The following is a 21,958-nucleotide window of genomic DNA, read 5'->3' on the forward strand; positions in this document are numbered from 1 at the left end:
CCCTTTTAAAAAATGGCATCACATTAGCTATCCTCCAGTCATTTGGTACAGAAGCTGATTTAAATGATAGGTTACAAACCACAATTAGTAGTTGTGCAATTTCACATTTGAGTTCCTTCAGATCTCTTGGGTGAATACCCTCTGGCCCTGTTGTCTTATTACTGTTTAGTTTATCAATTTGTTCCAAAACCTCCTCTAATGACACCTCAATCTGGGACAGTTCCTCAGATTTGTCACCTAAAAAAAATGGCAGAGGTTTGGAAATCTCCCTCACATCCTCAGCCTTGAAGACCAATGCAAAGAATTCATTTAGTTTCCCTGCAATGGCCTTATTGTCCTTGAGTGCTCCTTTAGCATCTCGATCGTCCAGTTGCCCCACTGATTGTTTAGCAGGCTTCTTGCTTCTGATGTACTTAAACAGTTTTTTGCTATTACTTTTTGAGTCTTTGGCCAGCTGTTCTTCAAATTCTTTTTTGGCTTTCTTAGTTATATTTTTACACTTCATGTGCCAGTGTTTATGCTCCTTTCTATTTTCTTCCCTAGGATTTAACTTCCGCTTTTTAAAGGATGCCTTTTCGACTCTCACTGCTTCTTTTACTTTGTTTTTTAGCCAAGGTAGCACTTTTTTTTTGTTTTATTACTATGTTTTTAATTTGGGGTATACATTTAAGTTGAGCTTCTATTATGGTGTCTTTAAAAAGTTTCCATGCAGCTTGCAGGGATTTCACTTTTGACACTGTACTTTGACATTTTAATTTGTTTCACTAACTTCCTCATTTTTGTGTAGTCCCCCTTTCTGAAATTAAATGCTACCGTGCTGGGCTGCTGTGGTGTTTTCCCTGCCACAGGGATGATAAATTTAATTATATTATGGTCACTATTACCAAGCAGTCCAGCTATATTCACTTCTTGGACCAGATCTTGTGCTCCCCTTCGGACTAAATCAAGTATTGCTTCTCCACTTGTGGGTTCCAGGACTAGCCGCTCCAAGAAGCCGTCATTTAAGGTGTCAAGAAACTTTATCTCGGCATCCCTTCCTGAGGTGACATGTACCCAGTCAATATGGGGATAGTTGAAATCCCCCATTATTATTATTATTATTGAGATTTTTATTTTAATAGCCTCTCTAATCTCCCTGAGCATTTCACAGTCACTATCAGCATCCTGGTCAGGTGATCGGTAATATATCCCTACTGATATATTCTTCTTATTAAAGCATGGAATTACTATCCATAGAGATTCTATGGTACAGTTTGGTTCATTTAAGATTTTTACTTCATTTGATTCTAGGCTTTCTTTCACATATAGTGCCACTCCCTCACCAGCACGACCTGTTCTGTCCTTCCGATATATTTTGTACCCTGGTATTACTGTGTCCTATTGATTATTAGCCTATGATTATCCATGGTTAATCATAGGCCTGAGCCTGAGAGTTGCTGAGCACCTGGAGGGGAGTTGTGGGTGTGCACCTCCCCTAAAAACAAGGTCACTTACATACCTTAATATGGATTTACATGGCTAATTTTAGGACTCCAAGGTCGAAAGTAGAATGCATAACTAGGGAAATATAGGAACAATCCTGCACAGGCTTAGGGAAAGGACATGACAGCTCACAGGACTTTCACATTTCTAAACATCTTCTCTATAAAAACCTGCCACGACTCTCCCATTACCAACAGGTGGCCGTGCACCCAAAGGATCTCCCTGGGCTGTAGAGTAGCCTTTGGAAAGCGCTCTTCCAGCACAAGCTCAGGCAATTGGTTATGAAAGGTGGCTCCCAGCTTCTTCCTGCAGACTCTCCAAGTTATTGCACCACCAGGCACACTCGGGAGAGGGTCGCTGACTCTGAATGGGCCCCATTCTTGCCCTGTTGTGTTGAAACCAGGCATCTGGGCTGCTGACGCGTCTCTGCTTTCAGAGCACATGGAAACTGCTGTCAGTTAGGGCACGTCTTCACTACCCGCCGGATCGGCGGGTAGCAATCGATCTATTGGGGATCGACTTATCGCGTCTAGCGAACACGCGATGAAATCGATCCCCGATGGCTCTGCCATCGACTCCGGAAATCCACCACGGCAAGAGGCGGAAGCGGAGTCGACGGCGGCGCGGCAGCGGTCGACTCGCCGCCGTCCTCACAGCCAGGTAAGTCGACCTAAAATACGCAACTTCAGCTACGCTATTCACGTAGCTGAAGTTGCGTATCTTAGGTCGACCCCCCTCCCCCATAGTGTAGACCTAGCCTTACATTAGCACTGCAGGTGAATAGCAGCTTGAGAGTGCAGCCTTTCCCCTCTTGCTCACTGGTTCAGCATCATCCCTGAGGAGTAGTTGTGGATGTCTCACAGGTGTGTGTGTGTGTGTGTGTGTGTGTGTTGTGTCCGTACAGTGCAGTATACATTAAAATTAATCAGTAACAAGGCCTCTAGCCAGTGCGTATGTGGGCACTGAACCTGGCGCCTCTAGATCTAAAAGCAGGCGCTTCTAGTGCATGAACTAAAGAGACAGGCTTTGAAACAGTGTGAAATATAAACTTCTATAGGCTCCTGCCGCAAGAGGGGGACAAAGACCCTCACTTCTAGCATGAGTCAGACAGTGCAGTGTAGTGTCATGTGGTGGAGGGATTCCTACAGCCTCCACCACATGCCTCTATGCGGGCAGAGATTCCTGCATCTCTTCTGCAAATCCTCACTAGCTGTGCACCATTGTCTGTGCTCTCCACGTATGAGCTCCACCACACGTGTGACCTGGGTTAATGGGTCTGACAAAAAAGGGAGCCAAGCTTTTGCCAGGTAGATGAGAGATGGGGAAGACTAGAGTGTGGTCACCTCACCAAAGGTGCTGAGCCTTGTAACTGGATGAGCCCTGGGGGATGGGAGGCTGGCTAAGCTGATTGGAGGGGGGATGAGAGGAGGACAGCTCTGCCTGAGGGGAGCGCGGGCGATCCCCCAACTGACTCCCCCTGCCCATGGGGAGCGTGGGCGATCCCCCGACTGTTTCCTCCTGCCCGAGGGGAGCGTGGGCGATCCCCCGACTGTCTCCCCCTGCCTGAGGGGAGCACGGGCGATCCCCTGTCTCCCCTGCCTGAGGGGAGTGCGGGCGACCCCCTGACTGTGTCTCCCTGTCTGTTGGTGCCTGGGTGATCTCCTCACTGTCTCCTGTCTGCAGGAGTTTGGGCACTCTCCCGATTGTCTCTCCCTGCCTGGGGTGTTGCCTCTTTTGCCCTCAAAGGGGTTTGCTGAACTACTCTGAAAAGAGCAACTGATCTTGGGAACACTGAGGAATCTCTCTACGCTACTGGGACTTTTCCCACTGTGAAAAGAGTGGGAGATTAACCTGGGCAAATTGGCATCCTCATCACCTCGCCGCACTCACGCAACTTCAGGGCTGCCTCAACAAGGTACATGGGTTCCTCCACCGGACCCCACTAGTGTGAAATAAAGTGGACATGTGAATCCAGGGAAAGCCACCCCAGGGATTGTGTTGCTTGTGGGTTGTATGGTGTTACTTATGAACCCACTCTAAATCCATGTTCCCCTTCCCTTTTATATGCTTCTTCTCGATTTCCCCTTGTCAGTAAAGTGTAGATTGATTGTTGGTTCCGCCATTATGGTGGTGTCAGAAGAGTATTGTTAGAGTTCTGCATGAGTTCGAGTAAGGTATGAGGTATCAGGCAAGTCATAGAGGTCGGGGATAGTTGAAACCACATAGGGAAGTACAATAGGGTTTCTGATAAACAGTCAGGTGGAGGCACCACTGGTTAGTAGCTAATAATCTAGACCATTGAAACCCACTGCAGCTAAAGCAGAGGGACCCTGGGTAAGGTCTTCTGCTGATGATTAGCTGCCCTTAGGGGTATAGTGACCCATAATACCCCCTTACACACACAATTATACACATGAACGCATGTACAGAATGTGTTCTAACATACAAGCTCAAGACCACAGAGGACCACGGATGCAGGCACACCATTCCCTTACCCACATGTGCTAACTTCACCACAAAGGTGGGGTAGCTGTCATTGCTAACTAAGGATGTGCACGCTGGCTGCAGAGTTGGGAAGGTGTAGGGGCGCTGGACTGCTGGGTGCAAAACAGACAGGGATGGCTACAGCTTCAACAGGCTCACCTTGCTCTGTTATGTCATGTAGACAAACAATCATGTCGTTATTAAATTCAAGCCATTGTTGCTTTAAGGTAAAGACATTACCTTACATTACCGCAGATCCAGCTGGTTTAGGGTGACCGTATATTACATTTTCGCCGGGACAGTCCCCTTTTTAAGCCCTGTCCTGGCCGTCCCAACTGTTTTTGGCAAAACTGGGCATTTGTCCCATTTGCTCTTGCCAAATGATCATCAGTTGGCAAGAGCAAACTGAACAAATGCAGAGTTTTGCCAAAAAAGTGGGCTGCGACCCCTAGCAGGGTGCGGAGGAATGTGCAGTGGGGGGCTGGGGTAGCAGGAGGGAGAGTTTGGGAGAGCAGCTCGGGCCGGGTCAGTGGCAGGGGGTCTTGGGCCGGCCCTGTGCGTGGGGTGGGGGGGAAGGGGGACCTTGGGCCAGCCCAGGGTGGGCGGCAGGGGGCTCAGGCTGGCTCAGCGCGCAGGGGAGGGAGAGGCGGGCCTCAGGCTGGCCCCGAACAGGCATCAGGGAGGACAGGGGTGGGGCTTGCATGGGAGGGGCGGGGGCCCTGGGGCCAGCTCCGTGCGGTGTCCCATTTTCCCTTTGGGAAAACATGGTCATCCTAAGCTGGTTTCAAATGGAATTGTGATGGCCAATTTACTCTGACAATCAGTCCCCGGGTATCTCAAGCTGGGAACCAAACACCAGAGGCCCCGTGATTAGTAACCATTTTGGAAAATGTCAGCCATACAATGGTCTGCACTGAGAAAATCACCCACCTCCATCTCTTCCCAGGAGTGAGCAGGTGCAGTAGATGCTTGACAACATCATTGGGGGTCAGGCAGATGTAATAAGAATATCCAGGGGCTGGAATTGAATTTTTGCTTAAACTTCCTAACTGCTCTTCAGTTAGCACCAGCAGAGAAGTGACTGAGGGTATGTGTTCACTGCAATTAAAAACCCATGGCTGGCTGTGCCAGCTGACTCAAGCTAAGGGGATCAGGCTAAGGGGCTGTTTAATGTGATGTAGACATTTGAGCTTGGGCTGGAGCCCAGGCTCTAGGACCTTGCGAGATGGAAGGGTCCCAGAGCTCAGACTTCAGCCTGAGCCCGAACATCTGCACCACAATTAAAAAGCCACTTAGCTGCAGCCCCTTAGCCCGAGTCAGCTGGCACGGGCCAGCCGCAGGTTTTTAATAGCAGTGTATATATACCCTGTGAGGGCTCCTTCGATGCAGAGAGGGAACCGGGTGTGGGGAAGGAAGCTGAGCAGGTACCGAGTAGCTTTTGGCCTGACAGGCAGTTTTCCGTATCTCAGTTTTGCATTTAAACCGGTATTTATTTCATGCAAAGCACAAGCAGAATGTCCTGTCTGTTGCCCAGTGTCCATTTCTGAGTGTTGTATTCAGTCTAGTTTTAAAAATCTCATGCAATGGGACTTCCACCCTGTGACAAAGTCAGACTGGATGGCTGCAAGAGGGTCTTCATATTGGGTTCTGGGAGGTGGGCGGCCACAAGTCCGCCTATGGCTAAAGGACCCTCCCCCAGCCTATGGGGAGGATCCACTCAGCCTGGGACTCAAATAATTACAGCGGGCAACAGAAAAAATAACAGGGTTGTGTGTGAGGGTCAAAGGGTCAAAAATAGGGAACCTGAAGGGGACACCAGCAGAGAACCCTGGGCAGCGCCCAAAGCTCCTCAAAGGTATCAAGGGAGGCAGCGGACACCGGCCAGGGCAATTCTGCTCGAATGCATGAGTGGAGAGAGGAACAGAAATAAGTCCCACTGTCGCAGAGAAGCTCCTCAGCCAACATCCTCTCTCTGGTGTTATAAATGGCCACTTTGGCCATCGCTAAGAGGAAGTTGACGTGGAGGTCCTGCGATTTTGTGGGGCCACGGATTGGATGTGTGTGAATGAGAAGGGGAGGGGGAGAAGTGCAGCTAAAAGTGTAAAAGGAGGTCCAGGAGGAGCCAGAATAGGGACTGCAACCTGGCACACTCAAGACAGGGACAGGCACAAAAGGGAAGAGGGGTGAACCACATCAAGAAGAGGGGTGAACCGCATCAGGTACACACCCCTGCTCACGGCTCTGTAAAGGAGCCACCAGCCGATATCCCCAGTGGGCCATGGGACCAAGGTGGAATATAGGCTGGCCCACCGGGGTTCCTCACCCTCAACAGGTGGCATTAGGCCCCACCATTTAGTGTTGGGACGGGACATGAGGGTGAGGAAATGGAGAGCATGGAGCACAAGCATGTACAGATGTGCCCTTGGCGCAGTTCTCATAGACTCATAGACTTATAGACTTAAAGGTCAGAAGGGACCATTATGGTCATCTAGTCTGACCTCCCGCATGATGCAGGCCACAAAAGCTGACCCATCCACTTTCCCTTATCTCAGCTGTTGAAGTCCCCAGATCGTGATTTAAAGACTTCAAGTCGCAGAGAATCCTCCAGCTTGTGACCCCTGCCCTATGCTGCGGAGGAAGGCGAAAAACCTCCAGGGCCTCTGCCAATCTACCCTGGAGGAAAATTCCTTCCCGACCCCAAATATGGCGATCAGCAGAACCCCGAGCATACAGGCAAGATTCTCTAGCCAGACCCTCATTTTACCAGCGATGGCCGTTATTGCCTAATTGATTAAAATCACGTTATCCCATCAAACCATTCCCTCCATAAACTTATCTAGCCTAATCTTGAAGCCAGAGAGGTCTTTCGCCCCCACCGTTTCCCTCGGAAGGCTGTTCCAAAATTTCACCCCTCTGACGGTTAGAAACCTTCGTCTAATTTCAAGCCTAAACTTCCCCACGGCCAGTTTATATCCATTCATTCTCGTGTCCACATTAGTACTGAGCTGAAATAATTCCTCTCCCTCCCTGGTATTTATCCCTTTGATGTATTTAAAGAGAGCAATCATATCCCCCCTCAGCCTTCTTTTGGTTAGGCTAAACAAACCGAGCTCCTCGAGTCTCCTTTCATAGGAAAGGTTTTCCATTCCTCGGATCATCCTAGTGGCCCTTCTCTGTACTTGTTCCAGTTAAAGCAAACAGGCTCGAGGTATACGGGTGGGGTGGCCGGGGGAGCTCACGGGACAGGGGCCCAATGAAAAGGTCAGGAGGGCCTGGGATGTGGGGTGGGCAGGGAGCACCCTCCCACAGGACCCACTCAAGGTAAGCCTGAGAGGCGGGTGACAAGGCTGCTCTCACCTCCCGAAGTATGCCCTGGGGAATACGAAGGGTGGAGAGCCCCATGCACTTAGCGAGTGTCAGGTGGTCCACCCAGTCTCCCCGGTCATAGTCCAGGAGGTCTGGTGACTCCTGCCAGGACCAGCCTCTGGCGCACCGAGGGGGACTATGCCACCCACACACCTAGTTGGGGATTGTGTAGCAGGGGCTCCGTGAGGAGATCTACCCCCTCGGCACCGCAACGTGCCTGGTTGCCGAAACCAGCTTCCAGGTCCAGAGGATGTCCTGGTAGAAGACCAGCAGCTCAGAGAGGTCTCATGGAAGATCTCTTGTATGGAGATAAAGGAGCTGCTGGTCGTATCAGAGCCCTCAGAAGCAGCACAGGAAGGTGTACACTAACGCGCTTGATGCCGGACTCCCTGCACTATAAAGCGGTCTCTGTAGGGCCTGGAGGCAGAAGACATGGACCTGAGTGCGAAGGCAGATCAGGCCCTGTCCTCCCTCCTCCAGGGGGGAGACTCAAGACCCCTGCAGAGACCTAGTGCAGTCCTGGCTAAAAGAACTCCAGAACTAGCATCTGGAGATGGGCCAGGAAACCCAGAGCCAGGATGAGAGTGTGGAGCCAGTGCCAGAGCATGGACAGGACTAGCTGATTCAGCACCAGTGCCCTCCCCCACAGGAAAAGGAACCGGAGCAATCCTGTCTGCCTCTGCAGCCTCTCAGCAGATCCCGCCTGCACAACAGAGGGAGGACCCTGCTCCCCAAGGACTTGGCCCAGATGGTAACAAGGACATCCCAGAACACGCGGTAGAACTCCACAGTCAGCCCGTCCATGTTCGGGGATTTATTAGTGGGCATGAGGCGGAGGGCTTCCGAGAACTTGGCCAGAGTGAGAGGTAGCTCCACTCAGTCCCGGTCGCCCACGCTGACCGTCGGGAGTTCATCCCAGAGCACCATATACAGTCTTCTTTAAAGATAAGGTGTACTTACCCCCTCCTCTGAGTATCCTCCCTAAAATAGTTTCAAATGTTCATAGCAATCAAGCAATCTACTTACCTGTGTTTTACCCAGAACCTCATGCAAACAGGCATGAACAACGACTACACACATTGGATGTTAGACGAGCTGTAGCATTCTACATAGACATAAACCATTTCGGCGGTCCACCCAACTGCTCATGGCTATAGAGGACAGGATGAAAGGTCTCCCAATCTCCTCACAGAGAATTTCAATTTGGATAACTTCATGTATCCACTCTTGTTATGAACTGGCAGGCATTTTGGCACCACGTAACCTGACTGCTCATTCCACAAGATCGCAAGCATCCTCGGGAGCATTCTGAGCTCAAATCCCTATCCAGGACAATTGTAAAGCAGCAACCTGGCTTTCTCTTCACATACGCCATCACCCATTTCTCTAGGGAGAATGCCAAATTTGATCACGCTGCACTACGGTCTGTATGAATGTGAACTCTGATCCCTCCACTTTTATTATTGCTTGGGAGTCACCAAGCACTTGAAGAAACAAAAGCGGCTACTAACCTTTCACAACGGTTGTTCTTCGAGATGTGTTGCACATGTCCACCCTCCTCCTCCTCTACACTGGAATTTCTGGAAAGAAGGAACTCGATGTGCACAGGGTCGGCTAAGTGCTTTATGCCGATGCTAGCAGCACACAGGAGCAGAGGGCACTCGAGCTGCCCCAAGGGGTATCAGTGCGGGGAAATTTCAAGCAATTGTGCACTGGGCATGCACACACCAAGAGCGGAATGGACATGTGCAACACATCTCGAAGAACAACAGTTACGTAAGGTTTGTAAGTAACCATTTTTTGTGAGGTAAATACAGTAAAGATTGTGAGGTTCTTACTTGCCTTGATTATAGGGGCTGGATAAGCACAATAAGTAGATAAGCTTCTAGTCACAGTACTTCCAAATTTATCATAATGTAATTTTGGCTTCTGCTGCAGTCTGTGTCATAATGTCATGGAAAGTAATTTTTTCTACAGTTTTTGGGCAGCAAACCTAGCTAAAGCCCCACCGTGATGCCCTGTAGCCTAGGGACAATACACTAAAATGCAAATCTAGAGATTATGAGGTCTAGCCCCAATGCTTCAGCTAAGTACTGTTAATAGTTCTATGCCCTTTACAAACCAAGGTTTCTCACCTAGGGGTAGGAGTAATTATCATCCATCCGTTTTAAAGCTTAAGGGTACGTCTACACTTACCGGAGGGTCCGACGGCAGGCAATCAATGTTCTGGGATCGATCCCGGAAGTGCTCGCCGTCGACGCCGGTACTCCAGCTCGGCGAGAGGAGTACGCGGCATTGACGGGGGAGCCTTCCTGCCGCGTCTGGACCCGCGGTAAGTTCGGACTAAGGTACTTCGAATTCAGCTACGTTAATAACGTAGCTGAATTTGCGTACCTTAGTCTGAAGTGGGGGGGTAGTGTGGACCAGGCTTGAGCTTGCAGGCAGCCACTGAAGGCAGAAAACTCACATTTCCAACATAATTGAGCCCCCTCTCTTCCATTTTGCCCCTTAGGGTATGGCTACACTGCCACAAACCAGCAAGAGTGAGTCTCAGACACTGGCGACAGGACAGCTTCTCCCATCAATATAGCTCCCACCTATCAGTGAGGACAGGGCCGGCTCCAGGCACCAGCCGACCAAGCACATGCTTGGGGCGGCACCTTGTAAGGGGCGGCCAATCTTGAGGTGGCGGGGGGCGCTCGGGTTTTTTTTTTGTTTTTTTTTTTTGGTTTGGCGGGGCGGCGCTCGAGGGGTTTTTGTTGTGTTTTTGTTTTGGCTGGGCAGCACTCGGGGGGGTGGGTTGTTTTTGTTTTGGCGGGGCGGCACGGTGCTCGGGGGGGGGTGTTTCGGCGGCGCGGCACACGGGAGTGGGGGTGTTTCGGCGGCGTGGCACACGGGAGTGGGGGTGTTTCGGCGGCCCGGCACATGGGAGTGGGGGTGTTTCGGCGGCGCGGCACGGGGGGAGTGTTTCGGCGGCGCAGCGTGCATGGGGGGGTGTTTCTGCGGCACAGCACTGGGGGGGGGGTGTTCCAGCGGGGCAGCGCTCTTTTTTTTTTGCTTGGGGCGGCAAAAAAGTTAGAGCCGGCCCTGAGTGAGGAGTACCTACGGCAACAGAAGAAGCTCTCCCATTGGCATAGGTAGCATGTTCACTAAGTGCTACAGCGGAACAGTCGCACCACTGCAGCACTGTATGTGTAGACAAGCCCTCAGGCCCAGAATGGAGCTCAGGCTCTGAAGCTCTACTGTAGGGGGTGATTCCTTCTCTCCTGTATCAAGAAGAGCAAAACGGTTACCTATTACCACGGCAGGAGGGTTCGGGGCAGGGGTGGTGCACTGCCCACTGCCAGAAGTAACCAGCTGCCAGTGTCCACCCTGAGTCATCTCCTCCTCCACCAGTGGTGTGTCAGCAGTCCTGTGTACTGGGACAGCTACCTCAGCTGTCTCCACATGGACACTGTCCAGGAATTGCTCGTGGATTCGGATGCTCCTCAACCTAGCCACCTCCTCCTGTAGCTCCCCCACCTGCTGCCTGAGAGATTCCACCAGCAGGCACTTTTCACATTGGATGGTCCCCCCAGCCTGGATGTCAGTAAGTGGGAATTGCAAATACACCTAAATTCTTAAAGTATAGGCCTTTGCAGACAGGCCTGAATATCTATATCCTAACACATTTACTTCCATGTCTTTATTCTTTCCTTCAGAATTTCTTCTAAAACCTTGTGTAGCGGGGCAACGACTCACTGGCGCGGCGCCTCCTGCTGGTCATCCTGGGAATTAGCTCTTCCAGCCCGGAGCGCTCTCTGCAGGCTGGTGTCTCGCCTGGCGCTGGCCCCCATATCCCTCCCGGACCCCGGTGCCCCTCTGCGTCTGGGTTCTGCCCCCAGCAACAATCCACAATTGGGATCTCCCCTCCCAGGGGAACCCCCAACCCTCTATTCCCACCTTGCCTCAGTGGCTACTGCCAGTCATCGTCTAGTCCCTGCTCACTGGAGCCAACGGCAGTCTGTAATGGCCACTCATCATCGGCAAGGGGGTAGGACCTGCTGCCTTTGCCTATTTCTGGGCTGCCCCTCTGCAGCCCCAGTACCCTTTTGGCCTTTTAGCAAGGCCTGCAGCCCCAGCTCCTCTGCCCTTCCCTGCACTGCTCCACCTCAGGTACCCTTCTCAGCTCCTAGGCAGCCCAGTCCTTCTCTCTCTACAGCTAGAGAGAGACGGTTCCCTTTCAGCCTCTGGCCCTCAGACCTCTTATAGGGCCAGCTGTGGCCTGATTGGGGCGTGGCTCCAGCTGTGGCTGCTTCCCCAATCAGCCCAGCTCTTCACAGCCGCAGCCCTCTCCAGGGCGGCTTTAACCCCTTCAGGGCAGGAGCAGGATGACCACCCCGCTACACCTTGCATACTACTGAAGTCAGACTAATAGATCTGTAGTAGCCTGGATCACTTTTTTGCCCTTTCTTAAAGATAGGTACAGCATCTGCTATTCTCTAGTCATACAGTGGAAAAGGGCCTTACAGTAAGAGACTTAAGCTCAATCTGGCTAATTTATCATAAAGACAATGAGAGGTAATATGAGGAGTGGGCGGGTAAGGTTCTGTGCCGGAGGCCAGACTAGATGATCATGATGACAGTATTTGGTCCTGCCATGCCGGCAGGGGACTGGACTCGATGACCTCTCGAGGTCCCTTCCAGTCCTAGAATCTATGAATCTATGATCCCTTCTGACCTTAAAGTCTATCAGTACCACCCTCCGAGTTGATAGATTTATTAAAATTCCTTGCTACCGGACTTGCAGTCTCATGTGCCAGTTCTTTCAGTTTGCTGTGATGATTATCCAGTTCTCCTGCACTAGGCTCTACGAGTTTTGCTTCCTTCTCAGATGTAGTGAGTTCCATTTCTATGCTCATTCCCATTAGCCTTTGTGCCCATGGTTTACATCATCATCCTTATGGAAAACGGAGCAGCTAAACCACATATTGTTTTTGTCTGTGCTACTGCTTGCCTGTAATAAGGCCTGGTTCTTCAGCTCAAGGCTTATTCTTTTACACACAGAAGTCCCATGTGCAGCCCTCCCAGATGACCCAAACGGGGACAGTGTTACATTTGGCTGTGCTTTCTGTAACCCCTAGACCACAATACACCTCCCAGAGCCAGGAATAGAAACCAGGTATCCTCATGTTCTACATCCCACAGCTGTCTCACAAATATGGGTGTCGCCTACTGGCCAGCGGTATGGGGAGGTCCCAGTGTTGCCAATGTCAAAGCTCAGGTTTTCACCGGTCACTTGTGAATAGTAGCCCACAGCTGACCAAACAACAGTTTATTTCTAAACGTCTGAATCCTCACCATTTCAAAAGAAATCACCAATGCTGGCAACGTGGCGCAGCAGCCGACGTTCGTTTGGATGTGGGCTGCTCCTGGGTTTATACTCCTCCCGGGCCTCCCCACCCAGTTGGATACATCCTGCAGCCAATACAAAGCCCTGCATTGCTACAGCCAGCAGGCAACAGTGCATACCCCATGTGGCTTCTGCTGGCTGTGGAAGGCAGATTTGGTCAAGCTATGCATGCACCTCTGTGGCTGCTCATTCAAAAAGCCACCAGATGGCAGCAAAGAGACAGGGACTGAGGCGTCTCAGGACTCCTTAAAATCGCCCACATTTCACCAAAAGAAAGAAATTTGTAGCCCCAAAAGTCGCCTGTTGCCGATTCAAGATTTTTGTTGCCTCAGCCTTTCAAAAGTAGGCCAGCTGGTAAAAAACTGCCAAGGAAAACAGTCTGCTTTCGTTCTGCCACTTACAGGGAAGACAAAGTCTGTGCTGTGGATTTCAAGGCCTGAGTGTTCAAACCCGTCTGATGATCCATGTGACAGTGAAACAATCTCCATCTGGGTATAAAAGTTAGTGCAGTTGTAACACCCGACAGCCCCTGGTTGTTGGTGGGCAGAATCGAACCTGGGACCCCTGGAGCTTAGTGCATGAACCTGTACAGCATGAGCTAAAAGTTCATATGACCAAACTGACTTTGCTGAACAGTAACACAGGAAGTCCCCAGCAGTAAGAGCCTCTTTATGGTGTCAATCTAACTGAATTCATACTTGAATAATAAAACATAAAAAAACGCACTAAACATAAAATAATTCACCATTGCAGCAGTCACTGCTGCCATTTTAAACTAATCTCAGCACTTTCAGGCTGCCTACATTCTGAAGGAAGGCTTAAATCGATTTCAAATTTGAGTCAATCATTTCAAACTATCAAACCAATAGTTTATTGCTGAGTAGTATCACAAATTGGCAAACTTAAATGTCATTCTTTTTGCCATCTCTGGCAGACATTTCCACTGTGGTATACTATAGTTAGCCTTTTAGTGTTTTCCTCAGAAAGTGATTCCCCCTTGTCTGTAGGTAGATTTTTATTTTTTACTAAAGCTTCTCTCCATGTCTAAAGAGCTGACAGGGAAGAAGATGTAAGTTAGGGCAACTTCTGCTACTTTAGCCACTCGTTCCTTCATAACCTTCCAGTAAGTGCAAAAATCCAGTGCATCTGGGTGTGATGGGATCCCCAGGGTACAACCTGCAACTGGGGTACCGCTGTGTCCCTTAACTTTCCAGCCTGGGCTGTGTTGCACAATGCTTTGCTATTAACAAGCAGCAAACCCCTCCAGGTGCTGTTGTCACTCAGCACAACAGGTGGAGTTCCACACCCAGCTAGATTGTAGGAAGGCACCCAAAGCCGCTCATGAATCACACAGAGAAAGACAGCAGTCAGTTCCCCCTCAGCTTCCTGACCTTGCACCCCTAAGCTGTACCATCCTGCCCTGGTCAGAAGCCTGACCAGTGTAAGTTTATAACCCAATCCACTCTGCCCTCAATGTGGAGAGGAGACACACAAGCCTTTGTAACTGAGCTGAGAATTCCCTAGCACAGTGACTCTCAACCTCTCCAGACTAGTCTACCCCTTTCAGGAGTCTGATTTGTCTTGCGAACCCCCCATGTTTCACCTCACTTAAAAACTACTTGCTTACAAGATCAGATATAAAAATACAAAAGTGTCACAGCGCACTGTTACTGAAAAATTGCTGACTTTCTCATTTTACCATATAATTATAAAATAAATCGATTGGACTATAACTACAGTACTTACATTTCAGTGTCTAGTATATAGAGCAGTATAACACAAGTCATTGTCTGTATGAAATTTGAGTTTGTACTGACTTCACTAGTGGTTTTTACGTAGCCTGTTGTAAAACTAGGCAACTATCTAGATGAGTTGATGAGTTGATGTACCCTGGAAGACTTGTGCGTACCCCTAGGGGTACAAGTAACCCTGCTTGAGAACCACTGCCTTAGCACTTCAAGCAAAATACACTGTTTTAGTTAAAATATAAAACATTTATTAACTATAGAAAGATAGATTTTAAGTGATTGTAAGTGGTAGGCTTAAAAGGACAGAGATGGTTACCAAAGACAATAAAAATAAGCACATGATCTGACTCTTAAACCTTATTACACTAGGCAGTATTTAGATCAAGCAATTTTCTCACCCCACTGGATGTTACAGTTCTTAATACACAGGCTTCCCCCTGAAGCCTGGAGCAGTCTCCCTTGATGAATTTTTCCTCTTCTCAGCATGCTTGTTGCTTCCAGCATAGGTTGGAGAGGAGAAAGGCCCAGAAGTGATGCTGTTGTCCCTTGCTTTACACCCTTGGCCCATGTGTCTGGCAGACACTAGCCCAGGCGTGTCCTGGTGGGCTTTGCTGAGTGACAGTGATCAAGCAGTCCCCAAGTCACCGTGATGAGCAGTTCCCATTGTGTGGGGCTTGCATAGTTGAGTCATACAGTTGATGAATGGACGGTCAACGCCCCCCCCCCCCACCCCAGGCAGGAATCCTTTCTATGTCACTAGCAAACTTACTGCATATTTCAGTAACAATCATACAGCATAATCTCATAACTTTATACACACTAATGATACATATATTTGGGCAGAACAAAGGGTTTCAGCAGATCATGACCTTTTATATGGCATGCTTTGTACGAAATATCACAACCATATATGAATGATGAATATGGGAGTTACAGGGGGCCATTCTGAGCCATCGTTCACACAGTTCTGGTGAGGGATGGACATGAGGCGGTAGCTTGCTGTACCGATCAATGTTTTGTTGCATGCCTGGCATCTGCCTGGGAGCTGCAACTCCTGACATGAAATGGACACAGCAGGGAACTGAGTTCTCAGAAGCTGCCCTTAAATCCCAGATGCTGGCCCTTCTCCCCTAACCCCTGCACTCCCTGGTGGCCCCAGCCCTCTGCACCCCCCCCTGCGGCACCCGCTGGTCTCTCACCACCAGCAGCTCAGCCATGCAGCCCACCCTGCCTGTCTGCCACTGCAGTCCTAGTGCTGGGGAGAGCCTGGATGCCATGTTATTGTTTTGATTCTGCGATTCCATCCATGTTCTCGTAAATGCGGATTTCACAGGGCCCTAATATAGGAATGACAGAGTAGGTCATGCAGGTTGGGGAGTGGTTCTGTATGTGAAGGAAAGCATAGAGTCAAACATAGTAAAAATTTTTAAACGAATAAAACAGTACCCTAGAATCTCTTTGGATAGAAATTCCATGCTTCAGTAATAAGAGTACAGTGGTATACTGCCAATCAGTCGACCAGGAGGATGATGGTGATTGTGAAATGCTCAGGGAGATTAGAGAAGCTACAAAAGCAAAAAAGTCAATAATAATGGGGGATTTCAAGTATCCCCATACTGACTGTGTCCATGTCACCCCAGGACGGGATGCAGAGATAAAATTTCGAGACACCATTAATGACTGCTTTTTGGAGCAGCTAGTTCTGAAACCCACAGGGAAGGAGACAATTATTGATTTAGTCCTAAATGGAGAATAGGATCTAGTCCAAAAGGGGAATATAGCTGAACCTCTCAGTAATAGTGACCATAATGTAATTAAATTTAACATCCTTGTCGGAGAGAAGAAACATCACAAAAATGAGGAGGCTAGTTAAGAACATAAGAACGGCCGTACAGGGTCAGACCAAAGGTCCATCTAGCCCAGTATCCTGTCTTCCGACAGTGGCCAATGCCCGGTGCCGAAGAGGTGAACAGAACAGGTAATCATCAAGTGATCCATCCTGTCACCCATTCCAAGTGTAACACCAACAGACCCTGGTCGTCAGCGGGCGGGATCGAAGCTGAGAACTTCTGGAGCTAAATGCATGAGCCTCTACTGCATGAGCTAAAAGCCACGTGGCCCTTAGCTAAGGTTGTAGAGCAGACTCATTAATCTCTCCCTAAGTGGTCTCGATGCCACTAGATGGGACAGAACACCACACCCAGGAGGTGTGTGGGTTACACCAGCTTCTGGCAAACAGAAGCTAGGGACACCATCCCTGCCCACCCTGGCTAATAGCCATTGATGGACCTACCCTCCATGAACTTATCTAGTTCTTTTTTGAACCCTGTTATAGTCTTGACCTTCACAATATCCACTGGCAAAGAGTTCCACAGATTGACTGTGCATTGTGTGAAGAAATATTTCCTTTTGTTTGTTTTAAACCTGCTGCCTATTAATTTCATTTGGTGACCCCCTAGTTCTTGTGTTATGAGAAGGAGTAAATAACACTTCCTTATTTACTTTCTCCACACCAGTCATGATTTTATAGACCTCTGTCATATCCCCACTTAGTCGTTTCTTTTCCAAGCTGAACAGTCCCAGTCTTATTAATCTCTCGTCACATGGAAGCTGTTCCATCCCCCTAATCATTTTTGTTGTCCTTCTCTGTACATTTTCCAATTCCGATATATCTTTTTTGAAACAGGGCGAACACATCTGCACCCAGTATTGAAGATGTGGGCGTACCATGGATTTATATAGAGGCAATATGATATTAAACGGAAATTAAAAGGAACAGTCACAAGAGTGAAATGCCTGCAAGCTGCATGGAAACTTTTAAAAAACATATAATAGAGGCTCAGATTATATGTGCACCCCAAATAAAAAAACAGTCAGAGGACCAAAAAAAAAAATGCCACCATGGCTAAACAACAGAGTAAAAGATGCAGTTAGAGACAAAAATACCATCTTTTAAAAATTGGAAATCAAACGCTACTGAGGAAAATAGAAAGGAACATAAATTCTGGCAACCCAAGTGTAGTGGCTTGGAGTGGTTCCTCCCTGTCAGTGTCAGAGGGAGGCCACTCCGCCTCGCTGCACCACCTAGTGGCTGAGAGCTGATCAACTGGGGATTAGCATGGTAAATCAGTAAAGAGTCTAGGGTCCTGGCCCCTGGGGACAGGGCAACTGGCAACCTTTAGCCCAGCCCGCTGGCTGGGGCAGACAATCCCCCCAGTTAGGCTCAAGCCCTCTGGGTGGGGCAGAGCAATAACAGTCTACAGCCAGCCCTCTGGCTGGGGCAGGCAGCATACAAACGCAGGCCGTCCGGCCTAAGGTGAGTAGGCTGCCACCCCAGGGTGGGGTTGGCAGCAGGGGGTAGGGGAGCCCAGACCCACCCTACTCCATTAGGTCCCAGCGCAGGGCCCTAACAGTGGCGGGGAATCCTGCCACTGGGTCAGAGGGGATCCTGCCGAAACGCACTGACCGTGGTTTCAGCAACACAACGGGCCTCATGTCTGATTTCCCAGGACTACTTCCTACCATTATCTGTTCATAGGGCTTCGTCGCTCGTGGGCCTCAGGCTCCTCAGGGTACTCGGCAGCTGGCAGTTCCAGCAGCTCCTCGGGATATTCACCTGGTGGCAGCTCCTCCAGGGGCAAGGGTTGATACAGCTTGGTCCCTGGTTTAGGGGCCAGCAACAAGGCAGCGGCATCCAACTCCTTTCCTGGCTCTTCCTCAACTGAGCTGGATGCCCCGCCTTTTATACTTCCTGTTCCACCCCTCGGTTTCTAGTGCAAGGGGCAGGCCCAGCTTGGCTCCGCCCACCAAGGGGACGGGAAATGGTTCCTCCCTGTCAATGTCAGAGGGAGGCCACTGCTTCACTACCCAAGTGTAAAAGTATAATTAGGTAGGACAAAAAAGAATTTGAAGAGTAACTAGGAAAAGACACAAAAACTAACAACAGAAGCAGGAAGCCTGCCAAACAGTCGGTGGAGTCACTGTATGATCAAGGTGCTAAAGGAGCACTCAAGGAAGACAGGGCCTCTGCAGAGAAACTAAATGAATTCTTTGCATCTGTCTTCACTACAGAGGATGTGAGGGAGATTCCCAAACCTGAGCCATTCTTTTCAGGTGAAAAATCTGAAGAGTTGTCCCAGACTGAGTTGTGAACAGAGGAGGTTTTGGAACAAATTGATAAATTAAACAGTAATAAGTCACCAGGACCAGATGGTGGTATTCACACAAGAATTTTAAAGGATCTCAAAGCCTTTGACAAGGTCCTTCACCAAGGCTCTTAATCAAAGTAAGCAGTCATAGAATAAAAGCGAAGGTCCTCTCAAGAATCAGTAACTGGTTTAAAGATGGGGAAAAGGGGCAGGAATAAATGGTCAGTTTTCATATTGGAGAGAGGTAAATAGGGTCACCTAAGGATCTGTACTGCGGCAAGTGCTGTTCAACATATTCATAAGTAATCTTGAAAAAGGGGTAGACAGTGAGGTGGCAAAGTTTGCAGACGATATTAAATTACTCAAGATAGATAAGTTGAGCAAGAACTGCAAATAGTTACAAAGGGATCTCACAAAACTGGATGACCGGGCAACAAAATGGCAGATGAAATTCAGTGTTAATAAATGCAAAGTAATGCGCTTTGGAAAACATCATCCCAACTATTCATACAGAGTGATGGGTCTCTATTAGCTGTTACTACTCAAGGAAGAGATCTTGCGGGTCATTGTGGATAGTCCATGTTTAACATTCCTGTGGCGGGGAAAATGCCACATCAGCCCAACACGGTAGCATTTAATTTCAGAAAGGGGAACTACACAAAAATGAGGAAGTTAGTGAAACAGAAATTAAAAGGTACGGCGCCAAAAGTGAAATCTCTGCAAGCTTTTTAAAGACTCCATAATAGAAGCTCAACTTAAATGTGAAATTGCACAACTACTAACTGTAGTCTGCAACCTATCATTTAAATCAGCTTCTGTACCAAATGACTGGAGGGTAGTTGATGTGGCACCAATTTTTAAAAGGGGCTCCAGAGGCGATCCCAGCAATTACAGGCCAGTAAGCCTGACTTCAGTACTGGGCAAACTGGTTGAAACGATAGTAAAGAACAGAATTGTCAGGCACACAGATGAACATAATTTGTTGGGAAGAGTCAGCATGGTTTTTGTAAGGGGAAATCATGCCTCACCAATCTACTAGAATTCTTTGAGGGGGTCAAGAAGCATGTGGACAAGGGGGATCCAGTGGATATAGTATACTTATATTTTCAGAAAGCCTTTGATAAGGTCCCTTACCAAAGGCTCTTAAGCAAACTAAGCTGTCATGGGATAAGAGGCAAGGTCCTCTCATGGATTGGTAACTGGTTAAAAGATAGGAAACAGGGTAGGAATAAATGGTCAGTTTTCAGAATCACCTTTGTCCGGCTTGTCCTCGTCCGTCCCTTCACGAACACAGGTTGACGCCACACCATTCTATTTGTTGGGAGCATGTTCTTTCCATTTCTGGCCAAAGAGTGTTATCATGGGATCGTCCCAGCGTGTTTTCGGTCTGCCCAGCGGTCACTTGTGGTCTCTGGGGATCCAGTCACTGATGCAGGTTGTCCACCTATTGTTGTGCCTGCGGACCACATGACCGGCCCATCTTCGCTTTGCGTCGTACATCGCCCGAACTACATCGGTCACCTCTGTACGCCTTATGATCTCCTCATTCAGTATATGATCACGGAGCAATATCTTACATATTCGCCTTTCCATTGCTCTCTGGTGACAGCTAATTTTTCTTTCTCCGCTTTCGTCTTTGGCCAGCTTTCTGCTCCGTATATCATTGCTGGCAGAACAGTGGAGTTAAACAGTTCTCTCCTTTTCTTCATGGGCAGTTCATCATCCATTAGAGACGTCTTTATTTTGTTGAAACTTGCCCACCCCGCCTTTCACGTCCTACTGCATTCCCCTTCGCATGAGTTGTCTCTGCTCAGCTGCTGACCCAGGTAAATATATTTGTCGACCTCTCGATTTCTTTCCTGTTTACAGTAATGATTCCTTCTGCACAATGCTCATTCTGCACACACTTCATCTTCAAAGTGTTCACTTCCAACCTGATATCATGCGAAAGTGTTTGCAGTTGCTGCAGTTTGTTCTCCAGCTCTGCTGCGTCCTTTGCCTGTATTACACAGTCGTCAGCGAACAGAAGATGCGTTAACTGTTCTCCGTCAATTCTGATTCCTTCTTCCCAGTTCAATTTATTGAACAGCAACTCCAGTACTGCTGCAAACAGCTTTGGTGAGATTGTGTCGCCTTGTCTGACTCCTCCGCATATAGTAATAATGTAGGGGACATTGAATAATGTTATCTCTGTTGAGCAATTGCGATTAATTTCTTCCAGCAGATTGATGTACCTCGGGTCGATTCTGATTTCATTGAGTGCATTGAGTACAGTGTTAATCTCTACCGAGTCAAATGCCTTTTTATAGTTGACAACTGCAATACACAATGGTACTTTGTATTCCTTGTATTTTTCGATGAACTGCCAAACTGAGTGAATGTGATCAATTGTCAAATACCCTGAGCGGAAACCAGCTTCTTCTCTGCTTTCGTGCATTTCAAGATCCTTCTTAATCCGATTGAGTATGACGTGGTTGAAGACTTTATACACTTGTGAGGAGTATGATCAGATGGTAGTTGCTCAGTTCTTCTGGATCGCCTTTCTTCATCAATAGTATTGTTTTTGATTTCTTCCATGCATCTGGAACACACTTGTTATTTATGTTGATGGTGAACCATTGCACCAATGCTTTGAAGAGAGTATCTTCCCCTGCTTTGAGATATTCCGGCCAAACATCATCCACTCCCGGACTCTTCCCTCTCTTTCTGTTATGAACTGCTTATTCAATTTCTTCCCACATAACGTTGGAACTTCTTCTATAAACTGCTGCCTTGACGCTGTACGCTGGACATTGACATGTGAGGAGTAGAGGTCATTGTAGAATTTTGTACATATTTTGTTCATCTTACTCCTTTCTGATGTCCTTTCACCATTTTCATCTTTCAGCGCTGCCAGAATAATCTGTTTCAGCCTAACATCACTTTCTACCTTCTTCAGACTCTCTTTCTTTTCAGTTGCCTCTCTCAATTTCTTCTTTCTAAAGTCTTCGTAGTCTTCTTTACTCTTCACATGAATTTCTTTGCCCAGTGGTCTGTATTTTTTGCCCATTTTTCCTTCTAATTTCATGCACGCCCTCCTCACCATCAGATTCACAGTTTCCTCGCTGATTCTCTGCTTCTGTCCCAGCATTTTCAATGTCTTTGCCTTTTTAGCTGCTGAGATTATCTGCGAGATAAACTCTTCGTAGTCCTCATCGATGTCCTTGTTGACCTTCAGAGGGGTAGCCGTGTTAGTCTGAATCTGTAAAAAGCAACAGAGGGTCCTGTGGCACCTTTAAGACTAACAGAAGTATTGGGAGCATAAGCTTTCGTGGGTAAGAACCTCACTTCTTCAGATG

The sequence above is a fragment of the Terrapene carolina genome, unplaced genomic scaffold, assembly GCF_002925995.2.
Source record: "Terrapene carolina triunguis isolate 2854851 unplaced genomic scaffold, T_m_triunguis-2.0 Scaffold495, whole genome shotgun sequence".
Taxonomy (NCBI): domain Eukaryota; kingdom Metazoa; phylum Chordata; order Testudines; family Emydidae; genus Terrapene; species Terrapene triunguis.